The 7,602-nt window shown below is 43.4% G+C and overlaps 1 non-coding gene across 1 annotated transcript; it reads right to left on the reverse strand.

The window, feature by feature from the left end:
* Window positions 1–6,536: 6,536 nt before the first annotated feature.
* Window positions 6,537–6,609, reverse strand: TRNAC-GCA (transfer RNA cysteine (anticodon GCA)). The gene has a single exon. It is a non-coding gene; the product is annotated as a tRNA-Cys (tRNA).
* Window positions 6,610–7,602: the final 993 nt, after the last annotated feature.

Consider the following 7,602-nt stretch of genomic DNA (forward strand, 5'->3'; position numbering starts at 1 on the left):
GTAGGCTTCCCAAGTGATGCTATGGTAAAAACAAACAAACAAACAAAAAACCCACCTGCCAATGCAGGAGACACAAGGGATGCAGGTTTGATCCCAGGGTTGGGAAGATGCCCTGGAGAAGGAAATGGCAACCCACTCCAGTATTCTTGCCTGGAAAATTCCATGGACAGAGGAGCCTGGTGGGCTACAGTCCATGGGGTCACAAATAGTCAGACACAACTGAGCACACGCACCCACGCTACCTGACCAGTATGCTGGAGGAGAAAGTAATGGATGTCAGTGCTTACAAGCTCTGGGGTATGATCCTCCTGCTTTCTCTACACAAGGGGCCATGGATGCCTTGTCTTTCAGGAGGTGCAGAAGTGTTGAGTACTGTTTATGCAGCTGTTTCTCATCATGTAAATAGTTCTCTGTGTCTTCAGTCAAATATATTATTAACAAAATGCTTTATAGTAAACCTAGCTGCTAATCATCACCTATCTATCTAGTCTTTTATTTTTTTATTTTATTTTTAAACTTTATATAATTGTATTAGTTTTGCCAAATATAAAAATGAATCTGCCACAGGTATACATGTGTTCCCCATCCTAGACCCTCCTCCCTCCTCCCTCGCCATACCATCTATCTAGTCTTTTAACAGTTTTATGTGATTTAGTCTTAATAGAATATTGTAAATTAATGTTCATACTTAATTAATGTCACAGAATATTTACTTCTCAAAATCAAAAATATTTCCAGTATAAGTGGTAAACACTTGAAGTAGTACAAGATTTTTTTTGATTTGTTTTTGAATCTCTTCCATTATTGTTAGAATTCCATTTTTAGTATTTTTTGACTGTCTGTAAAAAGTCGTGAATTACAATAGCATAAAAGTATCTTTTAGGTGTGATTATGATTTATCAATAAAAATGCAATATATGAATATTTTTTAGATTGATTACCATCACACAAAAGACCAATTAGATTTGAGGTCATCTCTGATTACATCATATAGTTTAAAGCATTGCTTGGGCAACAAGGTGATGATTTTCAATTTTCCTAAATCATTGCATGATATTCTTTTACCTGAAGAATCACTCTCTACATTGAACTTACTGGTGGTGGTGGTGGTGGGGTTTAGGTGCTCAGTCATGTCCAACTCTTTGTGACCCTATGGGCTGTAGACTGCCAGGCTTCTCTGTCCATGGGGTTTCTCAGGCAAGAATACAGGAGTGGGTTGCCATTTCCTTCTCCACTGTATCTTCCTGACCCAAGTATCGAACCCCGGTCTCCTGCATTTCAGGCAGATTCTTTACCATCTGAGCTATTAGGGAAGCCCACATTGAACTTATTATTTTCCATCAAATAATTTCTCTGCAGCCAACTCATCCCAGCCTTGAAGATCCTTCTTTTAACTCTTTGTTGTGTTACAACGACATTTTTGGACTGTTTTCCTGCTACAAAAGCTGAGTTGAATTGTTACTACAGAGATCTTAAGGCTGTAAATCCTAAAATATTTATTATCTGGCTTTACCAACCACTGGTTTAGGTACAATTCATGGGATCTGGAATGAAACTGGATATTAGAGTCACTCTGTTTCCTAGCTTTCATGAGATGACAAAAGACTCCCTCCTCCAACATCCTTATCTTCTGCTTTTATAAATCTCAATTCAAAACTAATAATTCTCCTCATCACAGAGCAGGCTGTTTCTAATACATGCAACTTTATTTCAAGTTAAGAGACTTGGTACATGTCTAATTACCACTGTGATGAATACCACAGGAATTCTCAAAACTATACAACAAAAATACCATCCTATGGTAGTAGATGTTTTAGGTTTTAAATCTGTGTCAGTTTGGGACCAGAACAAGGAAGGAGTTTTGTTGCACATTCTTAGAAATAGGTTTTGAGTCATAAGACAGGTTATCCTATGTAGCCTTTATTGGAGAACAGTGAGCATTGCCAAGAAGCTCTCAGCAACCCCCACTTCCATCCCTCACACATATTTAGCCTAATAAAAACGACCTATTTCCCAAATCTATACTCTATTAGTTTTCAGCTTTCTTTTTCCCCTATGAAAAAAGAATAGTGATTTTATTTTTTTGCTACTGCTCTAACAAATGAGTCTGACAGCAATCTCTGAAACAAAATGACTTTTCTTCCCTTAATGTCATTCATAAATCATCTCTTCTGACTGCACATTTTGCATTATGCTGGATATTCACAAAAAAAGGTGAGTCAGAAAGAGATCTGAAAAAGCAGAAATTCCAGAGACTTCAACTGCCTTGATAGAAGAGATGGTGCATAGGGCTCAGGAGGACAGTTTGTTCAAGCTGTAGAAAAATGACTTACTTCTGGCTTCTGCTGTCTGAAGCAACCTTGTGAAGATACGGGTGGAGTGACGGGTTTAGGAAGAACTTTCCTGAAAGACAATGTTTCCCTGGAAAGGATGTCTAAGGATGGTTGGAAAACTGTTAAAAGTTCCCTCAAAATAGGATCACGACTGCCTGCCTTAGAAGATTTGGCTACAGATTTTCTTAGAGTCCTGGTAGAGGTGGGGTTTGTGGGGACTTTCAGTTGGCTGACTCTGGACTAGGCCTTTGACAATGGACTGAGTGCTCAGATGTACTGACCTTTTAGAAAGAAGGAATAGATATACCTTGGTTCATCACCAACGGGAGAGACATGGTCCCTGCTTTGGAGGGTGACTCCTGGAATGGACTTAACTCTTAGTGTCATAGCTTCTTAGGACTGCTGTAGCAAGCTATCACAGACGGGCTGGCTCAAAATAACAGAAGTGTATTTTCTTACAGTTCTGGAGACTCAAAGACCAAAATCAAGCTGTCAGCAGGGTTGGTTCTGTTTTGGAGGCTCTGTGGGAGAACTGATATCCATGCCTCCCTCTCAGCTTCTGCTGGTTGGCAGCAATCCTTGGAATTCCTTGGCTGGTACATGTATCACTCTTAACATCTACTTCTGGCTCCATCCTGAGTTCTCCTCTCCGGGTCTCTGTTCAAATTCTCCCCTTCTTATAAGGACAGCAGCCAACGGAGTAGGTCCCATTCTAATCCAGTTTGAACTTAATGATACCTGCAAAGACTATCTCCAGATAAGGTCACATTCACAGGTAAGAGAGTTAGGGCTTGAACATATCCTTTGGTGGGGGACATAATTCTACCCAGTATGCTTACCATTGCTTTGTCAGGAAGAAGCCTGCTGGTGAGCCAGGTAATTTCCCCTATAGCTTTTGCAAAAACCATGCACGCACCACATGCTGTATGGGCTTGTGCTTCTGAGACCCTGGAAAGGTCTCAGAGCCTGGAAAGTCCCTCTGACTCTCTCCTCCAGTCTTTGCTCATTTCTTTCCACCATAGGGATGGGTCTAGAGTCTGGGCTGAATAGCCATCAATTGATTTCTTTCTATTGGTATCTTGGCTTTAGAGAGAGCAGGAAACTCAAAGGTGGTTTCAACTTAGAGACTCTGTCAAAATGATTTCAACATTTACCCCATGGGTTGCAATGTATATTTTGAAAAAATTAAAAGAGAAAGCTCTGGGTCATGACAGAAAGTATAACATTTATTAGTCTTTAGTGGAAGCATTTTTTTGGGTTCCTGAACTCTGAATCTGAAGGAGGAAAAGGAAGCTAGGAAGAGAGGTAGCTGCAGTGAGCTGGGTGTCCCAGAAGCTGTGTTTACTCCAAATAGCCTGGTATCCACACATACACCAGGCCATCAGCTGACTTTTACATGAGGCATTCAAGGGACCTCCTGGGTAGCTTAGACAGTAAAGAAACTGCCTGCCAATGCAGGAGACCTGAGTTCAATCCCTAGGTCAGGAAGATCCCAGGGAGAAGGGAATGGCTATCCAATCCAGTATTCTTGCCTAGGAAATCCCATGGACAGAGGAGCCTGGCAGGCTACAACTAACACTTTCATTCTTCAAGGGGATTGAACAAAATATATAGAAATCCTAACCAGTGGAGTGACAGTCAGACTCCAGAGCAAAACCTGTGCTGGGACAATGTAATTAGAATCACTTATCCTTGTCTTCTGTGGAAGAAAGAAGGACCTTAAAGTCTAGGCTAAAGTTGGGGTCTAGAAGCCAACATCAGCTAAGCCCTACCACTTACCAATCATGGTTGTTGGAAAGCAGCTGAAGGAGATCTACTGAAGATATCTCACTTTATATGGACTTCCCTGGTGGTTGGGAATCTGCCTGCCAATGCAGGGGACATGGGTTTGATCCCTTGTCTGGGAAGATTCCATGTGCCATGACTAGGCTTATGTATCACAGCCAGTGAAGCCTGAGCGCCCTGGGGCCTGTGCTCTGCAACAACAGAAGCCACCACAATGAGAAGCCCACACACCACAACTAAAGAAAGCCCACACACAGCAAGGAAGACCCGGGGCAGCCAAAAATAAATAAACAAGATTTTAGAAAAAGACACCAAAGGCCAGCTAGTCAAGGCTATGTTTTTTCCAGTGGTCAGGTATGGATGTGAGAGTTGGACTGTAAAGAAAGCTGAGTGTTGAAGAATTGGTGCTTTAGAACTGTGGTGTTGAAGACTCGTTAGAGGCCCCTTGGACTGCAAGGAGATCCAACCAGTCCATCCTAAAGGAGATCAGTCCTGGGTGTTCATTGGAAGCACTGATGCTGAAGCTGAAACTCCAGTACTTTGGCCACCTGATGGGAAGAGCTGACTCATTTGAAAAGACCCTGATGCTGGGAGGGATTGGGGGCAGGAGGAGAAGGGGACGACAGAGGATGAGATGGTTGGATGGCATCACTGACTCGATGGACACGGGTTTGGGTGGGCTCTGGGAGTTGGTGATGGACAGGGAGGCCTGGCGTGCTGCAATTCATGGGGTCACAAAGAGTTGGACACAACTGAGCGACTGAACTGACTGACCTCACTTTGTAGACAAAGGAAAGGTAGAAAAGGGTCTCATTGCTGGACAGCAGTGGGACTGGGATCCCCTGAGCTGGGAGCTGCCTCCTTTCATGAGAAGAGTTGGAGAGACCGTGGAGCTGACACTCCTGCTTGACTGTGCCCACTGTGATGTCTGTGGTAAAGACACGGTGAGGCAGTATTCAACACAACACTTTTTAAAGCTGAGAAGTGAAAAATGCAGTCAATGTTTTTATTGGATACCCTGGAAACTAAAACATAATGAACCCAAACCAAGCAAGGGAAAAACTAAGCAACCCATCAGTTCCTTCCCTGGCCCATCAAATAAAATGAACTTCATTGTGCTGAAGTCAACCTGAGTTGGGAAACACTGAATTCAACCAGATGGGTTAGCAAGTAAACGGAGCCGGAGAATGTTAACTTGACCATTGGATCAGCCTGGACCTGCTAACTGACCACTCTGTTTAGTCCTCCCCTGCAAAATGGGCAGGTGTTGGCCTCACAGCGTTAGTAAACCAAACTTGGGTCCATTTGCCCAAAGTAAAGTCAATCTACTCTGTTGACTGTCATGGCAAAGACACTGGTTGTTGTGAAGGAACATGCAGGGTGTATTGCACTTATTGCGGGTGCTAAGCGAGGAGTGCAAGTATCCACTCTTCAAAAGACTTGGACTCCTTGAAGTTTTCCAGGGAAAGGTTTTTAAAGACAGGGTGAGGGAGGGGCATTGTGGGGTGTGTGACCAGCTCGTGGACATTCTTCTGGTTGGCTGGTGGTGAGGAGTCAGCATCATCAACCTTCTGGTTCCAACTGGTCTGGGTCTACCTGCTCATAGGCAGCATACAGATAACTTTCCACCTGCTGGGGGTTTCAGTATCTTTAAAACAGCTCAAAGGACATGGCTCAGGGGATTCCCTATAGACTCTGTGCTGTGCTTGTGCTTAGTCGCTGTCGTGTCCAGCTCTTTGCAACCCCGCTGACTGTAGCCTGCCAGGCTCCTCTGTCCATGGGGATTCTCCAGGCAAAAATACTGGAGTGGGTTGCCATGACCTTCTCCAGGGAATCTTCCCAACTCAGGGATCGAACCCAGGTCTCCCCCATTGCAGGTGGATTCTTTACAAGCTGAGCCACCAGGGAAGCCCAAGAATACTGGAGTGGGTAGCCTATCCCTTCTCCAAGGGATTGTCCTGACCCCGGAATCGAACCAGGGTCTCCTTCATTGCAGGTAGAATCTTTACCAGCTGAGCTATCAGGGAAGCCCAGCTATCAGACCTTAAGGTCCTTGTCTTTATTTAATGGCTAAACTATTATTATTTTGTCTTGCTCGACTGTTTTCCTTTCTTTCTACATTATCTCGTTTTTCTGATTAAATGTGCTCTTTGAAACTTGGGGAAGGCCTAGGAGGCTATAGTTTTCTGCAGCCTAGAGCAGGTGGAAGACCCTGAGTGGAGTCTGTTCTGGGAAGGCCCCGTAGGGTCCTTCTTGGTTACAATAGGTCTTTAGCCCTGAAAGCATGAATGTGTGTCATTGCTCAGTCATGTCCGACTCTTTGTGACTCCACAGACTGTAGCCTACGAGGCTCCTCCATCCATGGGGTTTTCCAGGCAAGAGTACTGGAGTGGGTTGCCATTTCCTTCTTCAGGGGATCTTCCTGACCCAGGGATCGAACCTGGGTCTCCTGCATTGCAGGCAGACGCTTTACCCTCTAAGCCACCAGGGAAGCCTGAATTGATACATAGTGAATGCTTATTGGGGCTTTCCTTGTGGTGGAGAGCTGGTGGAGGAGAATCTGTCTGCAATGTGGGAGACCTGAGTTCAATCCCTGGGTTGGGAAGATCCCCTGGAGAAAGGAAAGGCTACCCACTCCAGTATTCTGGCCTGGGGAATTCCATGGAGTGCTTATTGTGATTGCTGTTATTAAGTGGAAAATTTCTTTATATTTCTCACATCTCCAAGTAAACTTTACATAATTGTATTAGTTTTGCCAAATATCAAAATGAATCCGCCACAGGTATACATGTGTTCCCTCGTCCCAGTGCACCAGCCCCAAGCATCCAGCATCATGCATCGAAACTGACTGGCAACTCGTTTCCTACATGATATTTTACATGTTTCATTGCCATTCTCCCATCTTCCCACCCTCTCCCTCTCCCACAGAGTCCATAAGACTGTTCTATACATCAGTGTCTCTTTTGCTGTCTCGTACACCGGGTTATTGTTACCATCTTCTAAATTCCATATATATGCGTTAGTATACTGTATTTATGTTTTCCTTCTGGCTTACTTCACTCTGTATAATAGGCTCAGTTTCATCCACCTCATTAGAACTGATTCAAATGTTCTTTAAACGGTTTCTACCCACACTTCCTCTATTTCATTTGTTTATTTTTCAGTTGTAAATGTAATATTTGCTCTAGTGAAAAATTTAGGAAACGTTAAGTGTAAAAAGAACACCCATGCACAAGCACTGTTGTTTTTGTAGTATTTTAATTTTTAAAAAATACATAGAGATTATTATTTTTATAAAATTGGGGTCACACATATGCCTATTTTTAAACTCAGCATTATGCTTTGAAAAATTTTCTAGGTCGTTGAATATTCTTTGCAAATGCATATGATTTGAAACACATGAAGGGAGAGCACCAGATGAGGACAAAGGCAGAAACCAGGGTGATGCATCTAGAAGCTGAGAAACACCAGAGAGTGCCAGCAA

Source organism: Bos javanicus, chromosome 1 (assembly GCF_032452875.1).
Source record: "Bos javanicus breed banteng chromosome 1, ARS-OSU_banteng_1.0, whole genome shotgun sequence".
Classification (NCBI taxonomy): domain Eukaryota; kingdom Metazoa; phylum Chordata; class Mammalia; order Artiodactyla; family Bovidae; genus Bos; species Bos javanicus.